Genomic DNA, 14,248 nt, shown 5'->3' with positions numbered 1-14,248 from the left:
AATGAACGACTCTTCTGGGATTTCACGTAATCTTTTCATCTCCAAGTAACCTCTTAAAGGAAGAAAGATCTGGGCAAACAAACAATTTCATTTAATTTACGTATTCTCATTGTCTTGTTGTTAAAAAGCAACAAGCCAGGTTTCTTCCCCTATTCAATATTTAAAATGTTATGGGCAGTGTTGAGTGGGATTCTCAAAATACCTCCTATTTTTATCCCTGTTTACTATATTAACAAAATTATTCTGATACTACTTAAATAATTAAGTTATAAGAATAATAATAAGATTTTTCAATGGCATTAAACTTTGACTAAAAATGTCATAAAGAAACATTATAACAATAAGTGATATTTGATTAAAAAGTCATTTTTTGCTTGTTTCTATTAGTGCCTTAGAAGACCTAGAATGTTGCTGCCTTTTTAATATAAGAAGTTTGAATTCAAGTCTAAGAAGACTTTATTTGCCTGGACTCCTAAAATCAGAATAAGGATTTTAAGATCAGCTTATTTAGTTTCAGAGTCTTCCTTTCAATGATGCAAAGCAGTGTCAGCCTTAATCATCTGTCGGTTCACTTTATATTCTTCTAGAAGATTTATATTTTAGAGATATCATCCAGATTCTGCTTGATTAGACATTTAATTTATTCTCTAAAAAGAAGGGTTTTCAACACATTACCTGGAATTATTGTAAGAGCATGCTATTATTACTTTTACTATTATTTCATATCTAAGTTATTCCTATGTCAAACACTGTTCTTTGCTGTAAATGAACATTCATTTATGAAAGATATTAGAATCCCTCACCTATTAAGAAGCAGCATGACCTAGTGGAAAGAGTATGGACCTGAGAGTAAGAAAGCCTCCTGGGTTCTAATTTCAGCTCCACCACTTGTCTGTTGTGTGACCTTGGGCAAGTCATTTAACTTCTCTCTGCTTCAGTTACCTCACTTGTAAAATAGGGATCTAATCCTCCTCCCTCCCAACTGTGAGATCCATGTGGGAGAGGGACTGTACCTAACCTGATTATCTCGTATCCACCCCAGGGTTTACCAACAGTGCTTGACACATATTAAGTACTTAAATACTATAAAAATAACAATAAAAAAAGGATTGCCCATGAGGTGATGGTAAATATTTAAGGAACAAGTGAAGACAGATGGAAATGGGGGTTAAACCAAGAATATAGTTCATTCCTTACTACTGATTAGTTGGGAGTCTCCAGGTCATTCACTTAACTGCTCTGTACCTCAGCCTCTCCCATAATAAAATGGGAATAAATGCTTCCCGTAGGCTCCTAATTAGTTTTCAAGGCTGTTCTGAGAATAAATGTGAGCACCACATGGGACAGGGTTTGGATCTGATTGTTTTAATATCTATCCAAATGCTTAGCACAGGTTTTGACACATAGTAAGAGCTTAATGCCGTAATTATTGTTATACAATCGGACTTTTGAGCTATTTGGTGAAAACAATGGGGTTTTTTAATGAAAAATACCGTATTTGCATAATAGCCCACTTTTGCACACAATTGGTTACATTGAAATACAGACAACATAATTATCAATGGTATTTACTGAGTGTTTTCTATGTGCAGAGCACTGTAAGAAGCACCTGAAAGAGAACGATGCTACAGAGTTGGTAGACCTACTCGCTGCTCACAAGGAGCTCTGTTGAGGGTACCTATGTGGGTTATCTAAGAATAAATTTTAGAAATAAAGGGAGGAAGAGAAAAAAGAGGCAGAAAATAAAGGATAGGAGGAAGACTGCACCTTTTACTTCTAAGTGCTGCACTCCTGTCTTCTCAACCTCCCCTTTCTTTCCTGGTACCAGCCCATCTCAGTGAGAGAACTTTTCCTCCACATCACTTTTTCCATTCTCAGCCTCCTCCTCTTACATAGTGCACCACTATCACTGCTTATAATTATCTTGTGCCAAAGCATAATATTTTATTTTCCCCTCAAAAATCTGACCGGGGCAATTATGTGGTGGAAACACTTACTGTGCTTACTGCGTGCAGAACATTGTACTAAGTGCTGGTAAAATACGATACAGCACTAGAGAGATGATTCCTGCCCACAACAGGTTCACAGGGTTTGGATCGTGTCTACCAACTTTATTCCATCATAGTCTCACAAGTGCTTAGTACAGAGCTTTGTACATGGAAAGTGATCAATAAATACCATTATGACTTATTAATTCTTCCTCCCTGCCCAGCCCAACTGAAAACCAAGAGCACTCATGAAAGCCCCTGCATTTGACTTGAATGCTAGACTTGAATCTACTAATTATACTTAAAAAGTTCTCTCATCTAATTCATTGACACCTCAGTAGGCAAATGTTTAAATACACTGCTCTAAAACATGAAAAGCTTTCCAGAGGGAATAGACTAATTACCTACTTTCAAGAAATGGTTATGGCATACATCCTCTTTTTCCCCCACAAACAAAAAAAATTTATGGGTCAGGTATTTTTAAATTTTTCTTTTAAGAGTCTTAAAAGCCTAGTGATGTTCAGAGAAAATGCCCAGGCTCAAACTCTAGCTAAAATATCAAAATCTGCATCACTCTTTTTTCCCTAGGGTTGAAAGTGACATTTATTAAAAGTGCATCATTACAACCACTTATAATAATTTGCTAATGATTAATCAACATACTTGAGAAGCAGTGAGTCCTAGTGGAAAAAGCACAGGTCTGGGAGTCAGAAGAATGGGTTCTTATCCCAGCTCTGCTGCTCAACTGCTGCGCGAACATGGGCAAGTCATTTATCTTCTCTATGTCAGTTACCTCTTCTGTAAAATGGTGATTAAGACTGCGAGCCCTAAATGGGATAGGGGCTGTGACCAACCTGATTTTCTTGTATCCGCCCCACCGCTTAATATAGTGCCTGACCCATAGTAAGTGCTTAAAAATAAAATACCAATAATTTCCATTTACTATCTGTGAGTCAGTGTTAGGAAAAGGGGAAGAAACCTCTAAACCATAAACTCCTTGTGGACAGGGAATGTGTCTGTTTATTGTGTACTGTAGCCTCTCAAGTGTTTAGTACAGTGTTCTGCACAGTGTTCAAAAATGTGATCGACTGAACAGTTTATCTTTGACATTACCTCCACCTTCTTCATCTTCGAGATAATTTCATAGATAAGGAAGTTGTTGCTAAACTAAAGTGGATGAAAAGAAAGGAAGTGCTGAATTAAGAATTTAAGCCTGGAAGGCTGCACTGTTGCCATCTGAGTCTCTCACCTGCCTCGGGTCCCACTAGGAGATAAATGGAAAGTAGGAAACCTAGTCTAGCCACACCAGTTGTCTGAAAACTACATTTCCCAGAATGCTCCTGGAAATGAAAGCCATCAAAAGAAAAGACGGTGCCTTTCTATTTGGTGAAGAGCATTCTTCCTCCTCTTCCAACCTGCCTGTTTAGCCATTCTCTAGTATCCTTACTGGATGGCCTCCTGCCTTTGGTCTTGTCTTATGCTGTCCAGTCGGACCCATAGCGACTCCATGGGCACATCTTTCCCAGAATGTCCATTCTCCATTTGCAATCATTCTGGTAGTGTATCCATAGAGATTTCGTACTAAAAATATGGAAGTGGTTTTCCATCGCCTCCTTCCGTGCAGTAAAGTTGAGTCTCCACCCTCAACTCTCTCCCATGCCGTTGCTGCCCAGCACCGGTGAGTTTTGACTTGTAACAGATTGCCTGCCACTCTCTAGCCACTGCCCAAGCGAAAGAATGGAATGAGTATCCCTCTGCTTGACTCTCCCTCCCGTAGCCAAGACTGATAAAGTACTGGAAACTCTCCAGGTGTGATCTTGAGAGGGGCCTGCACATGGTAATTTATAAGAATGTGGGGGTTGGTGCCTGTAGAATTATGTTTATGTATTTGTTAGGTACTCTGGTTCAGGCACTGTTTTAAGTGCTGGGGTAGATACAGGATAATCAGGTTGGACACAGTCCATGATCCACATGGGACTCACAGTCTTAATCCCCATTTTACGGATAATAATGATGGTATTTCTTAAGCGCTTACTCTGTGCCAAGCACTGTTCTAAGCACTGGGGTAGATGCAAGTTAATCAGGTTGTCCCATGTGGGGTTCACAGTCTCATTCCCCATTTTACAGATGAGGTAACTGAGGCAAAGAGAAGGGAGGTGACCTGCCCAAAAAGTTACACATCTGATAAGTGGCAGAGCTGGGATTAGAACCCATGACCTCTGACTCCCAAGCCCTAGGCTCTTTCCATTAAGCCTGGTTGCTTCTCATGAGAAGATGAAGAAGATGAGGTATCTGAGGCACAGAGAAGTTAAGAATTTGCCCAAGGTCACCCAGCAGACAGTTGGAAGTGCTCAGATTAGAATACAGTCGCTCCGACTACCAGGCCTGTGATCTATTATTCACTAGGCCACAGTGTTTCACTATGTCAGGTATTCCAGCCATTATACAATACACACAGTCTGGAGATACAACTGTTATGGTTTGATACGTGTCTCCAGACACCTCACAATACATATCATCCAGGAATTATATCCAGCACCAAGTAATACCCTGTATTACAACCACTCCAGGAATACTTCCTGGTTTGTTTAATAATTCTACCCAGAGACCAACCACCCTGATATTTCAGCTGGGGCTGCTGTCAGGGTTACTTTTAGAAGCAGCTATTTTAGTACTGCCAAGTGATTTGCTGAGAACGTTTTTACTCTTGTCAATATTAAAAATTGATCTCAAATGATTGAAAATGGAAACCGGACTTCTTTGGAAACCAGACTCATTCAGAGTAATAATTTTCCTCAGCTTTTTCACTCTCACCACTCACTTACTGTGACTGCAACCAGAACACAGATATAGGAAAGAATTTAAAGTGTATAAAATGATTTTAATTCAAAGTATCCCACAAAAGTCTTTAATCTGATATTTCTGCCCCACACAATCAACATCAAGAAGCAAACATTTCCTACCATTAGCCAGAATGATATTCTCTGTTGTGTCATTAAAAGTATTTTAACCGCCACCCCCCCAAAAAAACCCAAAACAACCTATGATTTCATTATTTGTGCAGGTTATGGAGGGTCTCAGAAGTGTTAGAAACAGACAAAAGATGCACTGAGGTGAACTGAGTGAATGAAAATTAGGAACAAGGTAATGGAACAGGTAATTCACCACTGTATTAAACTAGGAATGACCTCAAGTCCATCTCTTGTTCAAAAATTAAAGAATGAAGCAGGAGAACAAAATGACATTTGGGAGCTTTGTTGTCTTTTAAAAAAAATATTGCCAGTTGAAGGTTCCCAGTCTTTCTGTAATTGTTGAGAACACTTTGTAAAAATGGGTGGAGAAGGAAACGGAGATTTTAAATTTCAAAATAATGTGATCACTAAAAGTAGCCTGGGAAAGGATTATAATATGGAGCCTATTTGGTTTCCAAACTAACTCTTTCTGGTTTTGTATCACTAACAGTTTGCCAAAATTCAGTAATCCGACAACAGCACTGGAGACTGCAGATGCACATACTTTTTTCATCTTCCCAGAGTAACTGCTGATCCAAGCGAAGGTTAACTTAACAAGTCTGTCTTACTAATAAGGATGGTATTTAAGCACTTACTATGTGACAGGTACTTACTACTGTTGCATCCATTCAAGATAGAACTACTAAAGATTTCATTACCTCCAGGTAAAACTAATATTTTAAATCAATAGTGAATGAAATATTATGAAAAATTAATGCTGGGGGAATTGAAGGCTGCTCTGGGGCCATATCACTGAAAGAAATCACTGGATCTCTGCTGAAACACTTGACATTTCTAATTTTGATTCACTTCAATTTAGAGATTGATTACTGTGGTCAGAGTCTGATACAGATGTGGCACTAGTTGCATTAATACTGTAATCTTATGTAAAGTAGTTTCCGGAGGGAGAGAAAAAGACGAGGCTGCAACATGAAATTGAGAAGGCATCTGTCACAGTAGGTAAACCTTCCCAGGCTTGATAATGAATAGGAATCCATTGCCATTGCTACATTACATAAAGCTGTGGGAATAGAGAGTTTTTCACATTACATGGCGAATAATCACCATCTAACAGAAGTAGCCCCTTGCTCTTCCACACCTGGTACAGGACTCCCTGCAGAATCCGGTCTTTGCTAAGTGAGGTTTTATTGGCCTGGCAGCAGGAGTTGGGTGATAATGACATTCACTTACTCACCATTTTATTCAGCCGCTGCTGAGGCTGTCCAATCACAAAACAAGCAGGTGTTTGCTTAAGTCACCACAAAATCACCACATGGATGATTTAGTTCATCCATTTTCAGAAAGGATAGGACAAGAATGTGACCAACTGGATTTCTCTGGCGCTCTGGTCCAGACTTCTTTAGTTCTCATTTTCCAACAATTTCCAATCTATTACTCCTCCCTGTAGCCTCCGTCTTCCTTTTCAATCCTTTATGACTTTATCAACCTCTTTGTTGGTAAAATGTAAACCATCAAGCATATATTACTCCCCAATGCTCTCTTTCCCTGAACTTGCTCCTCCTTCCGAGCTCTCAAGAAGATTCTTTCCACAGCTTATCAAAATATACTCCCACCCTACTTATACTTCGGACCTCAGTAAATTAATCAATAGTATTGCTTAAGCCCTTACAGTGGGCAGAACGCTGTACTTAAGAGTTCAATACAACAGTGTTGGTAGACGTGATAGAGTCAGGTTTTGAACCCAGCTCCTCTGCCAGATCTGTGCTCCACTAGGTCATACTCTTTCTTCCCTCTTCTCCTCCTACCTTTAAATTGTAAGGGGCTCACAATATGAGAATATGGGAGGGTTCCTCTTGGAATCACACATAATCCAGGAAATTTTTCTTATTAATTTCTACCTAAATTGTGACATTCCAACAGCTGTCCTAAGTACTTAAGCTCTAGGAGTGACTGTATGTAATTTAAATGTGTGTGCATTTATTTCATATTTACCTTTCCCACAGAATTTGGGTTGAAGTTCCATTCCAGGACATTGTGGCTGGCTCACTTCGACCACTGTGACTTCACTGCCCTTAGGGATGGTGTAGATGGGCCACCATTTCCTAAGTGACAAATTATTGCATTCCCAAAGAGGATCAAAACAAGCTGAATCCCATTTCCTTTTGTGTGTTGACACTCGAATGAAGTCCATAAACTTAGCTGAATGGTCTTTCTGTCCATATTTAATATCTTTGTTTTTCCTGAAAGAATACCAGGCCTTAAAGTTTCTTTTCCCCTTCATTTATCAACTTCTACTTCTAGTAAAGCTTCTCTAGCACTATTTAGGCACTTGAAAAGAGCATGTGGTGTTCCATTGTCTCACAAAGGGGGTTTCTAGCTACTACAGACATACTGGCATGGACATAAAACCACTGGAGATTGAACAAAGTGCTCTAGAAATGTAGAAATAGCATAAGTAATGCCATCATTGGGACAGATCCAATGCTTCATTCATCTGTGGAGACCTCCTCAAGGAAGGAGTCATTATGGAGTCAGGGTCTCAGTGGGAGGACACAGGAGTGAAGGTGTAGGAGTAGAGTGGGAGAGGCCATTCGGTGAGACAAGGTCAAGGATGGAGGGGGAAATTGAAAGAGGGAAAAGGGAATCACCAGGTTAGTGAACAGGTCATTTTATCATTGATTCTAGGGAGTAGAAGCAAGGAAGTCAGCCATGTAGTCTATAAAAATAGGTCATCCAAGGAGATTAGGTTTCCTACTTCCCATTCATCTCCTAGTGGGACCTGAGGCAGGTGAGAGACTCAGATGGCAACATTGCAGCCTTCCAGGCTTACATTCTTAATTCAGCACTTCCATTCTTTTCATCCACTTTAGTTCATTTTGTCCCAGGTAGAATCAAACAAACAATCCTGTGGGCCCTAAGATAAAATGTTCATCTCATGGAAGCACAAGTATTACTACGAAACACTGCCAAGGTGATTTTGTCTAGTTCATTTGAAAATAAAACACCACCACTATCTGAGAAACCTAAATCTATTTTCAGTTAGAGGGAAAAGCAGAATGAAAAGAAAATGAATTTGCAGCCCTAGTCTTTCCACAAGTTTCAAGGAAGTCCTTTCTGGCTGACATTTTGGGGATAGCCAAAGCAATCATTTAAAGCAAATTGGTGAAACTATTTTTTGGCAATCCACAATCCTTGTAGGGTTAACTCATGTCTGCGTATAAGTTTTGGGAAAAGTTATGGTTCTTATTTACTAATTCAGGTATAGAGATAACTGCATTTTTTTCCTATTGGAGGCATTCTATTCTGCTTAAAACAGAACTGGTAAAAAAGGGAGGTGAAAATAATTTCCTGGCATCTAGCTAGATGCTCATGTTTGAAAAGAAAAGAGAATGTAAAAGTGAATTCTTCAAGAGTTTCATAATTGTATTAGTGAATGAAATATCGAGATGAGCTGAATCTCATTTGCTGAATGCTTTTGTGTTCAATATACGATGCACCGACTAAAAGGAAAAGCCTTTTCATGAATATAAATATCTATTCTCACTGCTCTACTGTTTGAAGTGTACTCGCAGTTCAAACCCTGGAGTAGATATTGTCTTTTGGCCCCATGGTCAAAAATTCAAGGGAATTTGAATACTTAGATATTGGAGAAGGCATTAAGAGAACATGCATTTCTGGATTTGTTGTCTTAGATGTAGAGTACTGTAGAAATTAAAATTTGGGAGTGGGAGCAGAGTAAACTCTTTCCATTATAAGTGAAGGAAAACAAAATAAATGGTCCAGGAAAATTGCATAAGGAAAGCCCTTTCCAAAACATTTTTGTAGCTGTCTTGGAAACAGATGAAAAATACTGTTGGAAAGAGCCCAAATATTCACCCTTCCTGGATCGCCAAAGTTGCCCAGGAGATTAACCCATCACACTTGATTTGGAAGTCTAATTTTTTTTTTTAATCAACTTCTACTGTTCTCTATTACCCTATTCAGGCCAAGATTATAAATGCCCCGCATTTTCCTTATGCATTGTTTACCGACTCCATATTTGAATCTGCTTCTGAAGTAGATCCAACACTCTAGCTCTTCAATTCCATCATTATTCTTCTCTATCCTACGATATGTTTTTATGCCAATCAAAAGCAGTTTTTCCTCATTACCCCAAGCATAAATATGCGGTAGTGAAGTTTAACCTTAACCTCACATAACCTATACTGGAAATATCCATTTATTAATATTTATTAAAGAGAGCCTATTGTTACCCCAGCCACTTTCTCCCTTTTGGATCCCCATTGAATTACCAAAAACTCTTCATACGCTGGAGCCTATTCCATTCACTCCAGACCGTACACCAGCTTTTTGTATAACTAGCGAAATTTGAATGCACAGACAGCTGAATGGCACAATTTCTCTCTCAGAACTTGCTGAGCTGCACCTGCCTGACTTAGAAAGCTTATTCAAACAGATCTCCAGCAGATAACTGAGATTTCCAAAGGATGCTTCAGTAGTCTAAAGCATCTGTCAGTGCATTGAGTTTCTACCAAATTACCCTAGTTTGAGTTAGGGCACACATGTACAAATAGAATTCTGATGGATTAAAGGATGAGGAAGATACTCAAGGGGATCTATTTTTTTTTTTTTACAAGCAAGCATCTATTATGCATTACACAATGAGATGATGAATTCACAGAGTATTGTTTTTAAGTGCAAAGTTCTTAGATGCGTATCTAACATAGCAGTAGGGTTTGGAGATGTCAGTGTTCATTCAAACCCTAATTTAATGAATTCAAGTTATCGCTGTTGGACTATTTTTAAGTAACTCATTTACCAGGAAATAGTATTATTTCCAACTGCTTTTTTGTTAGGAAATTATGCTCTGATCCCCATTCCTGGTTTGTGATTGTTTGCTAATATTCCAAATTCTCTCTTTGTTGTTGGTCAAATAATTTAGTGAGTAGATTTTCTTTTTTTTTAACCTTGAAGATGATAATTGGCTAGTTCTTAGTAAAATATTTTGTTTGTTGTAGAGAGAGAAACAAATGTGTACCCTGCTCTGGACCTTTGCTTCCCGGTTTCTTTACACTCTGCTGAGCGGGGACTGGAAGTTCCTAAAAAAGTCACTATATTTTACTGATTAGGAGTGGTAATATCAGGGAAGCTTGTCATTTCTTGAATGTTCTAATTGAGAAATGGCTTATAAAGGGTATATCCTCCCTGATTGCCCTTTATCTATCCCAGCCTTTAGCACAGTGTCTGGCACTCAGAAAGCACTAAACAAATACCCACCATTATTGTTATTATAGAGGGACGAATCAGTCAGTGATATTCATTGATGGCCTAGATTGTAAACTCGTTGTGGGCAGGAAACATATCTACCAACTCTTATATTGTACTCTCCCAAGCACATAGCACAGTGCTCTGCACACAATAAGCACTCAGTAAGTATGACTGATTGATTTATTGAGCACTTGTAAAGTGCAGAGCACTGTACTAAGCACTTAAGAGGGTACAACACAATTAACAGATACAGTCCCTGTCCATAATGATCTTACAGTCTAGAGGAAGTTTACCCTTATGTTTTTCCTGGATTTCTGAAGACAAACCTATTGTTTCAATTTTCCCCTTGCTACTCCATGCAGTGCTCGCATTATTCGACATTCTCGCAGAAGCTGAGAAAATGCTCAATGTTGTAATTTTTACGTGGCTATTTAGAGACACATGGTTAAATATTCATTACAAAATCCCCTGTTATTTATGGATAGAATTTCCCATTGGGGAAAATAACAGAAAATTAAACGTATTACAGCTTGCTTCCTTTAAAAAATTCCTGCCTAAACTCAGTACCTTGTAAAGTAGCCAATAGGGAAAGGGGGTCTACAAATGGAAGAAGGAAAAAAAAAAAATCTTGGGAAGGCTAGCCCCAAACCCTGTTGCCAATTCTAGGGCCAGTCAGTTTTCGATCTTACTGGTCAATCCTTCCTTCCCATCCCAGCACAATGCAGGAAGAAAATAGTGTCATGTGTGCTATTCGTCATTTTAAATATACTACACATTGACCCTCTAAATTATTCAATATCGTTTTGCTGTTTTGTAAGATCTTTTCTCTATCATCTTAATTGATTAACAGATGTAAGATTAAATCAATAATTAGCTTATGAAAGGGCATATTTTAGCCATTAACCCAAAGCAGACTGTTTCATTAGGAATATTTCCCCTTAGTGGGGGGAAAAAACAAACACAAAAAACTAGATTTTCATGTGATAAACCAAGCAGGAAATTGGGGAAAAAAAAATTGCAATATTCTCCCCAAATAATGTTCATTTCAGAAACTCCAGTACAGGAATCACGAGTTTGACCAATTAACATCTTGTTGCTCTCTTAAAGAGAAGCAGCACGGCCTAGTGATTAAAGCACAGACCTGGGAGTCAGAAGGACCTGGGTTCTAATTCCACCTCTGCCACTTGTCGCCTTGTAACCTTGGACAGTTCACTTCGTCTCAAGTTCCTTGTCTTTAAAATGGGGAATAAGACCGTGAGCCCCATGTGGGCTTATTAAAGGACTATCTCCAACCTGATAAGCTTGTATGTACCTCAGTGCTTACTACAGTGCCTGGCACATAGTAAGTGCTTAACAAATACCGTAATTAAAAAAAAGGGAGGGGGGAGTTGGGTGTTTTAGAGAGGAGCAGCAGGAGGATGTGAAGTAACTAGCCAAGGAGACCAGTAGAACCTTTAGCTTCACCTAACTCGGCAAGGGGAACCAGGAGAGCTAAAGACTGACAGAACTGGACGTTCACAGACTGATTTCCCACAAGTCTTCTGCCAACCCTCCGAGCTCTAAGCGCTTAGTACAGGGCTCTGCACATAGTAAGCGCTCAATCATTATGATTGAATGAACTATATCTCTAAACTTAGCCCCTTCTGACATTGCATCCGATACTCCAGTCACCCCCAAAGTCACTGTCCTTTGCTGAGCCCCTTAAACCAGTTTCCCAGACTCCATCTCTACTTAATAGCACTAACAATATGTGGTCTTGACAACCCCTTTGAGGGGATTGGGACTCTAGCATTTATTTTTGGTTTATCCCGACTCCATTCTCCCAGAAAGACAGATAAACTGGCAAACGGCAGAGCTAAGATTAGATCCTGGGTCCTCTGACTCATAGGCCCATGCTCTTTCCCCGAGGCCATGCTCCTTTTTGCCATAAGGTCGCAACCTCTTACCTAACTACTGCCAAGGTTTTTGTCAGGTGTTGACAGAACTGCTTCAGGAAGATGGAAGTGAGGCAGTGACGGTGTAGTTGGGGAGCAATGGTTAAAAATCTAAAGGCACCAGACTGCCAGAAGCGACACCATCTGAAAATAGGGATCTGTTGGAAGATAACTCCTGAGCAAAGGAGGGTCCAGGACCCAGAGGAAATGCTTTCAATTCAGGGTTTCAGATGTATCTCCATAACACATGTCAATGTTGGGCAATGTGCCACATTGTGACATCATGATGTTGCAAAGAATGCCCAATGGGCACCCAACTTATAACAATATGTCATAGAAGGAAGTGTATGCTTACAGCATGACTAATGTCCAATGGACCAGGCCGGTGATTTTTTGCCTGGCTTTAAACCATCCCTAGATACTGCCCCATCACCTCTCCCAGCTCCTTCAGTGGGGTTGGGAACAAGGATTAAGAAATGCAAAAATAAGGTAAAATTCATCAGCCACCACCACTGAGCAGAGGCTCTGTGTCCTTACGATGTTAACAAGAAGGTAGGGGAAGGGATGAAACGATGGGGAAATTATGGGAAGCACTATGACATAGTGAAGAGAGCAAAGGCCTGGGAGTCAGAAGCTTGTGGGTTCCAATCCTGACTCTGCCACCTGTCTGCTGGGGACCTTGGGCAAGTTACTTTACTTCTCTGTGCCTCAGTTTCCTCATCGGTAAAATGGGGATTAAGACTGTGAGGAGTATCCATCCCAGTTCTTAGTACAGTATCTGGTATACAGTAAGCACTTCAATACCAGAATTATTATTATAGGGAAGAGGAAGAGGCGAGAAAAAATAGGAGTGGGAAGAGACAATGCTGTTTTGGAAATCCTATGCCAACGGAGTTCAAATACTGACTGTACCTGCCAGCTCTGTTACCTTCTACCCACCCAAGTGATTAGTGCGGTGTTCTGCCCATAAGTGCTCAATAAATACTACTGATTGACTAATCTATAATTTTTGCATGTCCATAAGTTCAGGGCTGCCTGCTAGGACTGTGAGAAGGACTGCCTTCTGCTGAGGTAAGAGCCGACAGTAGAGCTGGTAAAGATACATCACTTCCCAATTACAAACAGTGCCTGGACTTGGGTCTGAAATATGAATTCACTGTGGCTTGATGCACACTGTAATGTAAGTACATTTTTTTTCCTTTAGGGTTGAAATTGGCTTCAGTTTTGCAAAATTTATATAGAGCAAAATTTAGATAATGGTTTTAGGCAAGCCAGTGGCTTCTGAGGCATCCTCACTCATCCCATTCAGTGTTTCCTGCGCGTAATATTTCCTTCATGTTCTTTTCTTTTCCTCACATTTCTTTAAAAATGATTGGAAGTGGTTTCACATTTTGAAGATGAGTTGCAAAAGCCTGAATATACCAAGTGATCTCAGATCCCGACTCAATTACTATGTCGTCATGTTCCAAAAAGATATTATCCAATACCAAAAATAAGAACAATATGCCCACAAGAACAGTACATCTTCTTGACAGAAAAATCAATGTACAATAGTCTGGAAACAGACAGTTGAGGTAAATTTCAGTTTTTCTTCCAGACATTTCCTAAATTTATAATCATTGGTCTAATACTTGCAACTGGATATTTAATGACAATTCATTAGAAATTATCTTTAAAATTCCTGATTTTTTTTTTTTACAAATACAGGTGCCAAAGTCAGCCACACAAACAAAATTGCACCCAGTTGGTACATTATATAATCATTTATTGATCTGCAAAGCACTTCCATTTGTATTAAAGTGCTAGATAACAGAAAAAATATGGTGTAAGCTTATAGCAGCAGGTCTAAAAATTACCATTCTCTGTGCCAGAGGAGATTAATTCTTTCAGGCACATCCAAGATTTTTGTGGAGGAAGAAATCCAGCCAAGGAAGTTGGTGAACAAAATGGCATCTCTTCAAACTACTTCAAACTTCATTTAGACATTCAATATAGTTATCCTTCAAATTGGAAGACATCACTATGTGACTGGGAATATCTAAAGAGGACCCAGATTCCCAGCTACAAGGCAAACCTACAAAAATTG

At 39.3% G+C, this 14,248-nt stretch overlaps 1 long non-coding RNA gene across 4 annotated transcripts in view; it reads right to left on the bottom strand.

Moving 5' to 3' along the window:
* LOC103170784 overlaps window positions 1-12,434 on the bottom strand; it is a 28,454-nt gene extending 16,020 nt beyond the window's left edge. The window contains exon 1 of one of the 4 annotated variants that reach the window (XR_005660737.1): window positions 12,175-12,434. This is a non-coding gene — a long non-coding RNA (uncharacterized LOC103170784). The remainder of the gene's footprint in view (window positions 1-12,174) is intronic. The other 3 variants (XR_005660739.1, XR_005660738.1, XR_003764401.2) reach the window with 3 other exon arrangements.
* Between the last annotated feature and the right edge of the window lie 1,814 nt (window positions 12,435-14,248).

Source organism: Ornithorhynchus anatinus, chromosome 14 (genome assembly GCF_004115215.2).
Source record: "Ornithorhynchus anatinus isolate Pmale09 chromosome 14, mOrnAna1.pri.v4, whole genome shotgun sequence".
Lineage (NCBI taxonomy): Eukaryota > Metazoa > Chordata > Mammalia > Monotremata > Ornithorhynchidae > Ornithorhynchus > Ornithorhynchus anatinus.
This window is presented reverse-complemented; position numbering and strand designations above follow the sequence as displayed.